The 15,042-nt window shown below is 43.4% G+C and overlaps 1 protein-coding gene across 2 annotated transcripts in view; it reads left to right on the top strand.

Moving 5' to 3' along the window:
* The window catches only part of plcl1 (phospholipase C like 1), a 75,576-nt gene that overhangs the window by 6,436 nt on the left and 54,098 nt on the right, over nucleotides 1-15,042 (top strand). The window contains exon 1 of one of the 2 annotated variants that reach the window (XM_053627697.1): nucleotides 14,107-14,199. The exons of the other annotated variant lie outside the window; for it this stretch is intronic. The gene's annotated coding sequence lies outside the window, so the exon portion shown is untranslated. Of the gene's footprint in view, nucleotides 1-14,106; nucleotides 14,200-15,042 lie in introns of those variants that run through there. 2 annotated transcript variants of the gene reach the window in all.

The following is a 15,042-nucleotide window of genomic DNA, read 5'->3' as shown; positions in this document are numbered from 1 at the left end:
AGCTACGGGCCCAGTCAAATCCCAGAGCTAAATCCTATCACAAAACAAACCGTGGTATCACTTGAGGACGGCTGTACACACGAGGATCCCCGTACAACATGATGGTCGAATGGAGTGGAATAAAATCGGCAAATCGTGATGTGCTAAGTTGGTAGACTTTTACCCAAAACGGTGCTTTAACACAGTATTAGTTAAGGGGTGTACAAACTTATGCAATCAGTTCACTGTAGGTGTTTTCTTTTTCCGGTTTCCCCCTAAAATGTTTCTGTTTGTTTTCAATTTGAATTTGATTGGCTGCTGTGTCACATTACAGTTGGTTGCCTAAATGACTTGGCTAGACATTTTGGTGATTAGGTCCAGACAAGTCTGAAAGTATCGGAACAGAAAGGCCGATTCTTTTGTTTCCGCCGTACGTTGAAGATATTTGGGTTTGAGATCAAAGGTTAGTCCAGAAAATCGACGGTGAGGACGACTCGTCCTTTCTGAGTGCGACACGATATTCGATATTAATTTCAGCCTCATAGTATGTTTTATTTCCAATGCTCTGTCCTGCTCGGTAATCAGTGTGTGTGGATTTCACCTCCTCCTGTGGTCCTTCTGTTGTTATTCCTAACCAGAAAACTACAAAGAGATCACAACAAGGACTTTAATGGTGAAGACTGGGGCGGGGCAACAGAGTCGCGTACGAAGTAACGCGTTACTGTAATCGAACGATTTTTTTTCTGGAAATACTCGCGTCTTATTGGCTGACGGATCTCGATTCTGCCAAACGCTAGCTCATACAGTCAGTGTGAGGAACAATGGATATACGCTTGTGCCTGAAAGTTTGCGTACCCCTCGCAGAATCTGCTAAATCTTAATAGTGTTAGCAAAATAAGACGGATGATAAAAATCCCACGTTGTTGTTTATTTGGTTCTGTCCTGAATAAACTATTTCACATAGATGTTTACATTTCGTCCACAAGACGAGATAATAGCTGAATTTATAAAAATCACCCCGTTCAAAAGTTTACACACCCTCGATTATTAATACCGTGTGTCGTTACCTGGATGATCCACGACATGATGTGTTTATGTTTTGAGTCCCTTGTTTGTCCTGAGCAGTTAAACTGCCCGCTGTTCTTCAGAAAAATCCTCCAGGTCCTGCACATTCTTTACTTTTCCAACATCTTCTTTATATTTGAGCCCTTTCCACCGAGGACGACTGAGGGACTCGTACACGACTATTACAAAAGGCGCGAACGTTCACTGATGCTCGAGAAGGCAACACGATACATTAAGAGCCGGGGGGGGGGTGTAAACTTTTGAACAGGATGATCGGGGTAGATTGTTAGTATTGGGAGTGTTGGGAGACGTGTAAATAGCTTATTTAGCGTCTGAAGGGCGGTACTAAATGAAAAAAAATAAAACCTTTAAACAAAATAATAACAATTTACACCGATCATCCTGTTCAAAGGTTTAAGATTTAGAAGATTCTGCAAGGGGTATGCAAACTTTTGGGCACAACTGTATGCTTATTTAAAAAAAAAAAAAAAGAAAAACAGTAAAGGAGTTGAAACTGGAACAGAAACATCCTCTGAGGCTGAGCAGGAAAACAAGGCGTGTAAACGTCTAGATGAGTTCCAGTTTACGTGAACATGATCTGAGCGGAGCAGAAGGAAAGATAATGTACTCTACATGGCTCTGTAGCAGCTAAACCCATACAGTGACAGCTTAGCTGTGTCTCCCCTCGGCTAGCGACACCAGACTAGCCTAGTTAGAAAAGTTTGATATTTTATCCGTCTGGTCGTCCGACACACGGTAACAACCCCCGAGACAAGTTAATTCGTTACTTTAAGTGTCTCAAAGAATTGCGTCAAATCAATGGCGTCCATTCAGTCCCATTTAATTCGTAATCATTAAAAACATAAAAAAATGCACCAACATACCGATGATATCTCAGGAAAGTGTATCGCAAAACCGTTCATCGTGATATCGATATCATCCCAATATATCGCCCAGCCCTAGTCGACGCTCATATTTATGAAGAACCAATGACGTATTTGATTAAACAGTGTAAGGATATTCATCTAACATTCGTGCTTGAACTCATAACACTACCTTACGTTGTGATTAACATACGTTACTACTTTAAATACGTTTCTGGAGTGTTCCCTCTGTTCCCAGCTCGGGACAATCACTCTTTACACAGCGCCAGTGGTTTCTGGTAAAGAAGAATGACAGCGGAACAGACGTTTTTGTAGTTGCGTGAGCTTTTGTTTTGTGTGTGTGTGTGTGTGTGTGTGTGTGTGTGGGGGGGGGTCAGTGTGCTGCAGGTTGGGTGTTGGCAGGGGGCAGAGTAGGACTTCTGTCTACTCGTGTCACTCCGCTACTGGTGCCACAATAAACAGAGCGACGTTGTCCTTTTTCCGTCACCCGGCATCACTCCGACTCCCCGTGATCATTCCAATGATTGTAACAGCGTGCGTGCGTGTGTGTGTGTGTGTGTGTGTGTGTGAGGGAGAGAGAGAGAGACTGATTTATATGGTGCCTGAACTTTTTTCTGCGGATATCTCTAACCTACAGCAGGTCAGAAATGTTTACTCCTGGAAGAGGAAGTGAAACCATATATGCGCCTATGCAAATGGAGACATTTTCATAACTCTTCCTCACCAGTAGCTCTGTTTCTCCTTCCCTAGCAATGTTCGGCCGGGCTTTCTGAAAACAACAGTTTTGGATTGTATCTTAGAACATTTTGTACTAATTTTTCTTGCAAGGAAAAGAGCCAGGCACACACACACACACAAACACACACACACTGCTTAACGAGCTGATGGCCTGGCTTGATCTTTAAACCTAATCAAGCTTCCAAAGGTCTCTCTTTCTGTAAATTTCCTGTATTTAATAACCTAAATATGTTTTTAAAGCGTCGCGATGTTTTGATTTCGATTTCCGCTTATTACAGTTTATTGCATTCTTTCCCACGGTAACCCTTCCGGAGGTTTGCTGTCGGATGAATACTCGACAAGCTGGTGAACGGGCAGGAAGCCATCACCGTGTGTCTTTCTCCGTGTATTTTTTTTTTTTTTTGCATATGATATTGAGGACTCGAGGGATGGAGGGATGGCAGGGAAGCCTTATCTGTTTTTAACTTCCTGTTTAGTTAACACCCAAACCACAACTGTTCATGGGGCGGCTGTGGTTCAGGTGGTAGAGCGGGTTGTCTGCTAACGGGTGAACGAGAAACAGTCAGTACGTTTACGCGGACGGCGATATTCCGACACGAACCCGATTAAGACGATACCCTGATTACGAAACTAGCATGTAAACAGAGATTATTGATGACCTTAATCTGATTAAAGTCACACTCGAAGTAAACACAGATGGAATTAAGACGTGTGGAGTATTCCTGTTTTAGTCGCGTTACAGACATGTACACACCTTAATCACACTATTAACGTCGTGTGAGAGTTTTCACCGCGTTGTGCGACAGGACACGTACACACACGGCAGCGCTCGACCGTTTGACGGCAAACAAGAGAGCACGGCTGCGTCCCAAACCGCGTACTTGCCTACTATATAGTAGGAGAAAGACACGTATTTAGTTAAGTACGCGGTTTGGGACGCGGCCCACGGCTTCAAGCGGTCGTCTATTTGCACGTATAACACGACGAATAATTAACCGCACTCGAAATACGCTTTCGTAAAATTAAAACTGAAACACCCAGGACTGTATACGGTCCCATAACGAAGACCAACTCTACGTCGATACATGAAATTCCGGAGGGAACGTCGGACGGCGTGGCGCCGGGACGTAACGACGTGCGCCGTTAATCGCTCTACGTTCTGTAACACGTAAAACCTGAACATGAAAGGAATATTCTAAAAGCGACTCATGTAAACGCCTTAATCAGAATATTATACGTCTTATTCAGAATAAGGTCGATGATTAGATTATCACTGTCTGGGTAAACGTCGTCAGTGTAAAGCGCTCTGTGTGACCGCTATATATAAGTGCAGACCGTTTACCGTTCGTGTGGACGTCTGCTGTGAGATCTTGCATTCGCTGTGCTGTTTAATGTATCTGAACGTCTGTTATTGTTAGAGCCCTGCTAGGGTCATGACATGGAATACTCATCCAAACAAAGATGGGGGAGAGTGTGGAGGGAGACACCATCTGAGACAGAGACAGCAGAGCGTGGAGAGCTGTGATGAGGGATGAGCGCTCAGTGTGAGCTGCAGAAGGCTACAGGAAGTACAGTGGAACTGAGATAGTAAGATTAAAATTAAGACAGGATAGAGAACAAGTAACGGTTAAAACAGGACAGGGCAGGCTGTAATAGATTACGTGACGTCATATTACATACCTGTGTCGTTCCTTTCCCAGCCTCTCTTTTTTCATTTCTCTTGAAGTCGGATGAGCCAAAAAAAACAAACAATTGCAGCTTGTGGAGTTAGAGAGAAACCGCAAAGTGCAAAGTCCTCCATCCCGAAGACTGATTTTCCGTCTCGATCAGCTCCCTAGTTCAGTAGTCAGGGCACTGATCAGGGAGACATCACTGGAACGTTCGCTCCCTAAAAAAATCCCACGATGCACCTCAGAATCCAGGACGCATCGATCTGCACTGTGTTCTCTTACTGGAAATGACGGCAATCAGACCCTGTCTCACCGAACAGGCTACACAGATACTAGTCCAGGCTCTCGTCATATCAAAACTGGACTACTGCAACTCACTACTCTCGGGTCTCCCGGCAGCTCCATCAAACCCCTTCAGATGATTCAGAATGCAGCAGCGCGCCTCGTCTTCAACCGGCCCAAAAGGACGCATGTCACACCCCTCTTCATCTCCCTCCACTGGCTTCCTGTAGCCGCCCGGATCAAATTCAAGGCCTTGATGCTCACGTACAAGACCTTGTCTGGAACAGCGCCCCCTACCTCAACTCTCTCCTGAAGGCTTACGTTCCCTCACGCAATCTGCGATCGGTTAACGACCGACGCTTAGTACTACCTACTCAGTGTGGATCAAGATCCCTTTCCAGAACCTTCACACTAACAGTCCCTCAGTGGTGGAATGAACTTCCGACCTCAATCCGGACCGCAGAATCTCTCACCATCTTCAAAAAACAGCTAAAGACCCGCCTCTTCCGTGAGCACCTAACTAACCCCTAAAACACCAACCCCCACGTTATTTACAAACAAAAAAACCCCTTACTCTGGCTCTTACACCTCTACTCTACGCACTTTGCTTCTCTAGAACTCAGTAGCACGACTTGTATTGTTCTCCGCTTTGCTCGTATTTTATCGTTCCGGATAAAAGCGTATCTGCTAAACGAATCGATGAATAAATGTAAATGTTTTCCGCAGCGTCTCGGCTCGGAAAAAAAAACGTCAGTCAACTTGGTCTACGATTGTAAGAAGCTTGTTATCGTTGCTGTAGCTCTCCAATGATTACTTACGTTAGCGACTTTATTCGACGTTCTATATACAGTTTGTTTGGGACTTTTTAAGTGTTTAATGATTAAAAAAAAAAAAAGAGTACTATACCATGACGGGAACGCGTGTGATTGAGGCGATCATGATGATGTTTTGAACCTGATAACGGAAATCGAGTCATCAGTGTGTCGTGAGTCAGGGTCCTTACCGGTTCCCGAACTCGTGTACACGATATACTGCTTCACGACGTAGCGAGCTGATCGAGACACACGCTCTGACACTGGAGACTCCTTCCGAAGACAGTTGGAGTTGGAGTTGTTACTTCAGAATGGATGAAGTATTAGAATGAGCGCTTGAACATAAACCTGTGTGGGATTACTGACAGTGCTGCTGTTCTAGACAATTCATCAACACCTTCTGATCAACCAGATTAGAGAACTCGGCTGTGCTGTGGTGTAACTGCCAGATGTTCATCTGTGTGGTGCAGACGTTTTTCACATGGTGTCACATTAAGTGGAAAACATTCTGTACTTCGATGTAGAGCTAAAAACGATGTGGAACCTACACACCTTACTGTGGTCCACACACACACACACACACACTCCTAAATCAAATCACCTGCTCATAAAAATCGAATCAAATCTTTTCTATGAACAGCCTGATGTAGTTCAGATGAAGCGACTCGGAGGCAGATTGTTCGCCTGGCTGTTATAAAAAATCAGCAGCTTTCTACGTCTGCCATGATAGCTAGGATTACGCCGGCGTTGTTCATCCTGGGCGCAGCTGTTCCAGCCTGTAGATTGTCAGAGCCTTTTCCCAGCAGTGCCAGCCTGGGAAATCAGAGAAAACAGGCACTGAAGGTCCTCCTAGTCTGAGCTGCATCTCAAGCGCCGTCTCTCAACTCCACGTACAATCCACCCCGTAGTGCTTGGACTGTGCAGTAGACTAAAGTGTCTCGTCATTCTTCAGCATGAAGTTAAGGAAGTGTAGAAAAGGGATCCAGATGGATTAACATTCCTTTGGTTCTGATTATGTCTGATGAAATGGGACTGTGAAGTGTGTGTGTGTGTGTGTGTGTGTGTGTAAAGCGCGAGTCGGAGCCTTGGATGAAGGGAGAAATGTAATCTCCCTGTCTGAGTGGAGTGACATCATCACAGCTTGCTACTTGGAAATCCCTTTCTCAATGACAGGACGACTGCTTACACGTTACCACCCAGACGCTCAGCTGTAGCGGCTCTCGAGTCTCCACGCTTCGTCAGGTCGCCGTGTCTGATTCTGCTCAAGAGATCGTTGCGGGGTGTTGAAAATGGTGGAGTTCCTGTTTGGAAGGAAGTACAGCAGGAACAGTTAAGCACCTCAAGACATTACACATCTGTCGCCCATCAATGGATCTGAACAAGCGGATTGAGAGACTTAAAATAGCCACACACACACACACACACACACACACACACACACAAGCTTTGTCTTGGTATTCTTGTGAGGACCTTCCACAGAATTAGTGCACCCAATTAATGCTATGCCTACCCCTGCACATTTTAGTAGCCAAAAAGGAAGCTTTTCCCTCTCTTTTACTTCAAAAAAAGCTACAGATTTTGTACATAATCTTTGTACTCCTCCAACAACAGAAACAAATTTCCTTAAAGGGACCTGAGAAATGTCCCTACAAGGTCAAGACCTTCAGGACATTTGGTCCCCACTAGGATATAGAACCATGCACATACAAGCCCATGGGTTAAGAGCCTCCATTTTAAATTTCATAAGAATGAACAAATGAAGTCTTGTGGTTATCCGGATATTTAAATGTTTTATTTAATAGTTAAATTCACGCTGCTAAAATGTAGGAAAGCCACGGCGAGCATAGAATTCTAGAAACAGCAACAAACTGTAACAGGATTACAGTCCTAATCTTCTCTCAAACAAAACACTCGGTTGGGGCGGTTATCAGACGTGGATGAATTGCGTGTGTGAGGACTGGAGCCTAGATTCCTGAGTGTATTGCTTGGACTCACAATCGAACCAAATTGGCATAAACCAAGAGGGACTATTTCAGCAAGTTGCACTTTTTTTTTTAAAAAACGAACCACATCTGCAAGGGTCTTGGATAACCATTATGGTGTGTAGCGCTGTGCAATCACCCAAACATTTCCACATGTGGGCCGGCCAAAATCGTGAAATCGAAACACAATCCAGTAAAGTGATCCTGGACTAATTCACAACAGAGTGGACCGTCTGTGTTCCATTTCGCGGCGTCGAGAACTAAAACGTTTGATATCTCCGACTTCAAATCGGTAGGAGGCTGACACAATCGCCGTCGCTTCGTGTCGTCTGCCTCTGCTTATCGGTCCTTATATAGTTGTAATTATTTCCGTCTGTCCTGCCCAAATGTTTAAATTCAGACCCTCAAGAGGACCTCATTTGTTATAGAAATAAAAAAAAGTCAGCTGTGGTATCCCTAGCAACGCACTGTTGAGTATTACATCAGATTAATCGCAATGTAACGGCCCTCATAGGTTTTAACTTTGGCGGGAAGAAGAGCAACACTGCGTTTTATTTTAATGTTAAGATTGGCAAACTTTCCTTTTTCTCACGGACAGAAGATGTTCTCCAGTTTTCCATTCCTTTCCTTTTTCGTGCTGGCGGCTACTTATATCCGCAACATGCGCTCTGTCTCTTATATTCCGCAGACATGGAGCGGGTATTTCCCGCGTGAGACAAGGCGTGAGGGTTCTTCTGACCTTCTGACCTTTCGACATTGTATGTTCCATAGAAACAAACAGAGATGGTTCTCACCCGGTCCTTTTCTTTCGGTATATTATTCTCTCTCTGGCCCGCTGTAGCTGCTGCTCGGTTACTCTCATTTAACCGTTATCAGTGTCCTGTCGAAAGATTTATTTCCTGTACTGACCGTTCATATTTCTATCTGCTACGTCTAAAGCCTGACGATTTTGGACACGATTCGGTCGTCTGAGACAAATTTTGAGAATCCTAAAAGATTCCTGTAATCCTAGGCCAAAATCTGAAGTCTTTGATCGCCAGTTTGACGCGTTCCCCCGACAGACGATCAGCGACCTTTGCGATGAAATTTTTCCTCCGATTTAATTCTGGCGGTGTCAGAAGATTCGAGGCACAGTCCTGCAGTCTTCTTGTGTCTTGACTGTCGTTAACTTTTGTTGATCACAGAGATCATTTTTTACAATAATCCAAAAGTCTATGTGAAAATCCTATTGGGTTTCTGTCGAGGGAACCGGTGTGATGATAACTTCCGGGTTCCGGTACAAAACGGCGTCACCGCTGCGTCGCCGCTCTATCGGGTGATCTGTCTGCGTCTCTCCTCCTGTAAACGCTGTTACTGACTTTTCTGCATTCGCCTGAATTGTTTTCATTTACTTGAATATTGTTATATTTGATGCATATTTTCATTCGGTTGAGGGTATTTTTATTCATCCTATATTTCGGGTACAATTTTATTTATATTTTGCTTCTACGAGATGATGCGCTTTAAGGATCAGTGTAATCTGATGTAAAGATTCGTACGCGAGCAGGAACGTAGCACGACATGGAGGTGAACGCGGCGGTCTGTTTATTTACATGTGAAAGTGCAATAAAAATATCTTGTCCCTAAAATCAAGGAACAATCGTGATCTCAATATTGATCAGAATAATCGTGATTAGCATTTTGGCCGTAATCGTGCAGCCCTACCGGCAAATCACTGACAAATTTTGTCGTGTCGTTTGTAGTGTTTTTTGATTCATTTTGGGTGTCTCTATTTTTATTTGTTATTTAGAGTGCTAGTTTTTGGTTCAGTTTGGATGTATATCTTTTATGTACGTTAATACTTATTAATAGTTGATATATATATATATTAATATTTATATTTATTTAATTTATTTCAAAAAAGTACAGTACATTTTCCTGGTACAGTCACTACTGTTTATTTTTGTAGTAACGTTCAACAATATTTGACTAATATTTTATCTTTTCATTCAGGATCAATTTTAAATACTCGGTCGATGAATCGGTTATTAATCGGCGGGCAGGTACCGCCTGACTCGTCGGTAAAATCCACTACCGGTCGACGACGAGTTTTATCTCCGCTAACTCATCTCAATCGTGAGTAAAGCTATAGCATTTTAAAGTCTGGCTACCCCCCAAAAATCCAAACATTACTGACAATAATGGAAAGAACGATGCGTTTACAATAGCAAAAGAGTTATCACTTTGATTATCAGCATCGTCCACATCAATCTCTGCCTCATCACCCGAGGTAAAAGACATTCACGGCATTTAAACATGATAATGATAATGATAACAAGTCATTATTACTCACGTGTACATTACAGCACGGTGAAAATCTTGTCTTCGCATACCCCAGCATGTTAGGAAGTTGGAGTCAGAGCGCAGGGTCAGCCATGATACAGCGCCCCCTGGAGCAGAGACGGTTAAGAGCCTTGCTCAAGAACCCAACAGTGGCAGTTTGGCAGTGCTGCGGCTCGAACCCCTGACAATACTAGAGAAATTTGACTACGGTAAAACCCCCGTATCTGCTGTCTCAGTAATCATGGTTTCACTTAACTGCGGTTGAACATGGTCTGGAAACATGAAATAGAACATTCCAGAAATAATCCAGGCATCCGCTGGGGGGCTTGGAACTCATCCTCAGCGGACACGGGGGTCCGACACTATATTCGAGATATTTTTTTCTTGCTAAGATGTTATTTTGTGCCGTGCGATAGTCTGTTAATCAGGGTGCATTGAGTCAACAAACACTGATAATCAGCCAAATACCTAATACATATAAGTAAACAAACAAACAAACAAACAAATACTAAAGGACAGAGATGCATGCAAAAACTTCATCATCCTTTTTCCATTAATGGTTGATTAAAAACGGTCCACTTTCTCTGTACATGGAGGCCAGATATCCATCAGAACCGTCTGTAGAGAGACCAGGGTCTTTTGGCAGTGGATGATAAATCAGCTCGCGTGGAGATTTGTACTGGGTTCAGGATTGATCCTAACATTAGTGCATCAGTGATTGTGGTTTAAATGGCGTAGACAGATAACGGCAGGCAATAAGGAAGAGCTGTGTGGCTCGGCATGACACTGAACAGAGCTAAAGCCTCAGCAAGATATAAATAGAATGTAAGCTAACTGCAAGACAGGAAGGGTCTCCATTATGTCCAGTACTGTGATCTGTGATTTATATAGGTTTTATCACGTTATCTGACTGCTAGGGCTGGGAATTATGATGATGTAATAGCAAAATAACATGATCGGTACGTTACAGTATCGGACCGGTTTTGGATCTTGCTTTAAAAAAAACAACAACAAGGTTTTTATTTTTTTTTAAATAGCAATGACAAAGTTTAAACCATTTAATTTCATACTAAATATTTAAAAATGTAAAGTGGTTGTTGGGTGGGGGCGGGGGTTTGGGGGGCGCACGGTGGCTTAGTGGTAAGCACATTTGTCTCGCACCTCTGGGGTCAGAGGTTCGAATCCCACCTCGCGTGTTCTCCTCGTGCTTTGGAGGTTTCTTCCAGGTACTCTGCCTTCCTTCCCTCGTCCAAACACGTGCGTTATAGTCCGATCTACATTTCCAAATTGTCCGTATTGTGTGTGTGTGATTGTGTTGACACCCTGTCCTTGTGCCCCGAGTTCCCTGGGATAGTCTCCAGGCTCCCCTGCAACCCTGTGCTGGATAAGCAGTACGCAAAATGGATGGGTAGTGTTACAGACGGAACCGAAACTCGTTACGGTCGTGGGCGTTTCCTTTTCGAAACATGCCAACAGAGGTAGACCAATCACAACAGACTGGCACGTCTGACCAATCAGAACAGAGTATGCTCTCTGAAAGGAGGAGTTTAGAACGGATCCTTTAGAACGGATCATCGAACGAGTCGTTTGTGACACTGTGGGGAAAAATGTAACGCTGCAGTTTAAACGATGAGCACGTTAAAGTGTTTTTTGACCTCGGGTGCGTGTAAATCTATCGCATGAGACCTTTAAAGCAAAATTAGGCCTAATAGGGGCGCTCTAACGAACCTTTTACGCCATGATATTTTTGTATTGTATTTGCAGGGATTGTGTATTGTAGAAATTTCTTCAAGTATCCTCATATTTTTGTCAGATTACCAAGCTCTACTGTCGACAACAGATGCATTTGTACATTTAAAATCACGGGCCGTTTCAGGGCCTCAGTGCAGGCCACTAAAAACGACAGGAAAGAAAAAAAGTGCCTTGGGCTGACATTCACATGCAAACAAGACACTAATTGAAATAATTAGTGGTTTTGGTGCATGGCGAGAGTGGCTTTTTCCTAAAACCCCCATTCTTACGGCACCCTTCATTAGAGCCAGCTGAGCCGTAAATAGCTACTGTCTGCTCCCGACTGCCCCACCAGCTTGTCCTCCGCTCCACTGTCCTTCTCTTCGCTTTGACTCGCTTTAAATCTCTGTCCTCTTAGGATAATTAATTTAGAGAAAGTCTTCAATACTCTTTTGATTTGACGGATTCATTTAATCCAGACATTTTACTCTGCCTACTTTCTGTTACTCTAAGGCTTTCTGAATGTTTACATTTATTCTAGACCAATTAAAAAACGAGATCTGTTTCTGTCAGGGACGATGCAAACCTAGGAGTTCTCCAGATGGCTATTATTGTTACAGCGCATAGCATAGCCTCGTATCATGCTCATGTATGCGCTGCATGCCTAGTCAGGTGGAGTTTATCAGTGAGAACACACACGAAGCAAAAAAAATAACTGAATCTGTTTTCTATATGATAACAGACTGAACGTATGGAATATAGAAACGTGGTTCTTTTGTGTTTGTTCACGCAGTTACAGCGATGAGACCGTCAACAGCGTACAGGCTAAGATAAGCGATAAGCGCTTAACCTTTTCAGCTGATTGCTGCTGGCTATAATCAGTAGGAGAAATTGTCTCGTGGATACACGCTATGTAGGGCTGCAACAGCGAGTTGGAACAAAATTGATGAAAACTCATGGATTTTTTTCTAGTAATAACTTTCCAGCTAATATTCCATAATGGAAAAAAAAAAACCCCCACACTGGATGCAGGCTGGCTGCACTGCAATATCAAGAACATAAACACACCAAGCATGCGCTCACACACCAACACACACACACCAGAAGAGATTTCCTTCGTGGCTAATTGCTACAGCGACAAAGTTTGCATTACCTCACAGTAGCACGTAGCAAGTAGCATTAGCGACACCCTAGCCGGCTAACGCTAGTGACTATCTTCGCAAAACATTTATTATTATGGCCAGTGTTATAGATTTAAGCGAGTGTCTGTATGTTTACTGATCTAAATTACCGCTATAAACACGTTTAAATCTTGAAATACCAATCGAAAAACTTTCATTTTCAAACCTAAAACGTTTCTGGTGCTTTTTGCCAGTTGGGAATTTAGGTGGGGAATTACAAGTTGTAAGTTTGCCTCAAACGCAGCGTTAGCGCTGTAGCTCTGTGACAGTCGTTACGGATGATGCTTGCTGAAAAAGTGTATAGCTTAAAAGGTAAATCTTCCTGTTCTATTCTCTGCTCTTCCTGTGCTATAGAAGTTGGTAAATCGTGATGATGAAGGGATGCACAGGGTCAGCAACAATACTCAAGTAGGCTGTGGCATTCACGCAATGACTGATTGGTATTAACAGGCCCAGAATATGCCAAGAAATCATTCCCTACACTATTACACTACCTCCACCAGCCTATTGGCCAAACTCCTGCCTCTCAACCGTTAGCCTTCTCTCAGAGAACGCGTGAAGGTGAAGCGCTGTTGTGTTTGGCGTCAAACAGTTGCGTAATAGCAGGAAATACCAGCTGTCCTGAGTTCAAAACAACGCCCATGACCATATAAGGTCATTTTTAATTTCGTGTTATCGCATTGCTCCGTATTACACGGCCATTCAAATGTGTAAATGATGGCAGAAGGTTCACTCTCGGCATCTGAGACGTTATTTTATTCCGTGGACGTTCAGAAGAATGTAGGGAAACGTGTAAAACGTGGGCAGAGTGAAACCAACTCTATTTATGTGACGCTCCTAGCGCGTCTCTTTCAGTGTATTTATATCTGCATTCATAGTAACACTGTTTTGAACGCTATTAAGACCAAAAAAAAAAAAAAAAGTGTCCTCTTTCTGGAAAACCATGGTATGGTCACCCTAACTCTTGTGACGTAATGTTACCCGCGTCAGAGACCGCGATCTTTTCTTCATTCGTTTTATTCAAATGAATCCAAACATTGAACACGTTAAAAGCTCTAAAATAAGCTCGAAATGAACGTATTTTAGATCACGTTGCTTTCCTCTTGACTTTACTTACACACGTGACCTTGAAGTCATCCAGAAATAATCATTAACAAATAATCAATAACATTACTTTCATAGTGTGATGCTTACGATTACGTTACCGATGACATTTTTAATGAAGTAATTTATAACTGTAAGGGAATACCTTTGTAAAGTAACCCTCCCGACCCTGCCAGCAATCATGTATGCTTCCCCACTTTTACTTCCTACCCTCTTGGTAATAATTATGCATATGTTCCACTGACTTAATACAGATAGACCTACAATAGCATGGGCCTTTGTTCGCCTCTCATCTGCCTTGTACTTGGCTGAAATCAGATTAGCACTGCAACCGCCGCTGATGACTTCCCATCGTACTTAATTCTGTAATCCGATCAACCCAGGCGAGCCAGCCAAGAGTGCATGATGCCCTCGCATGGAACGAGCAAAGTGAAAGCAGGAGGAAAAAGGTCAGTATTAACCTGTACGCTGAGTTAAGAAGCAGCCACTATGTGTGAAATCGTTTTTTTTTACTCTGTGATTTTCTACTCTGCAGGAGCTCTGATGGGCTCGCTGCTCTTTGTTACCATGGTTACCCTGACCATCACTCTTGATGAGCGCTTCTCGTCTGAGGTATTCGCAAGTTCAGCTACTGGCAGATTTAATTGTTCAGTCAGCGAACAGTGATCAATAGGATCAAGTCGGTGACTCTTTTCGGTATCAGTATGAAAGGGTACCAAAAAAACATGTGCTTGTACCCATACGCTAAGAATAATTTTGGAATTGGAGGCAGCAGTTGCTTGAACGGTGGGTCCGTTAATATTCTTAATGAAAGACAGAACAACGACAAAACGGTACAACGACAGACTCGCTTGTATTAAACGTAGAACGCTTGAAAACAGATCTTCCGCCATCGTGTCGTCGGCCAGCTCGCCTCGCCCGCGTCACGGGATAAATGAAATCTGATCTCTGACTCGTTCGGCTCGCGTTGAATTGAACTGACGCGTTCGGTTTTTAACTGTAGCGTCGGTCCTCTAACTGAACTGAATGATTGGTGTTACTATAAGAAAAGCAAAACAGTGTGGGCGGAGCCACGGTGGGCGAGTGATGTAAAGCGTGTGTGGCCGAACACCGGGAACACCGAATATCACAGCAAGCCTAGTCCCTAGTCTCAGCACCCTGAGGAGGTCTTTGTTTATCCTTCTGAGGGAACACTTATAGGTTCTATGTAGAACCTTAAAACAAAGGGTTTCATTTCAGATGTTCCAAACAGAGCCACATTAGAAAGCTAGAACTATTAGCCATCCAAATAA

This window comes from Ictalurus furcatus, chromosome 6 (assembly GCF_023375685.1).
Source record: "Ictalurus furcatus strain D&B chromosome 6, Billie_1.0, whole genome shotgun sequence".
Lineage (NCBI taxonomy): Eukaryota > Metazoa > Chordata > Actinopteri > Siluriformes > Ictaluridae > Ictalurus > Ictalurus furcatus.
The sequence above is the reverse complement of the archived record's forward strand: the minus strand, read 5'-3'. Positions and strand labels throughout refer to the sequence as shown.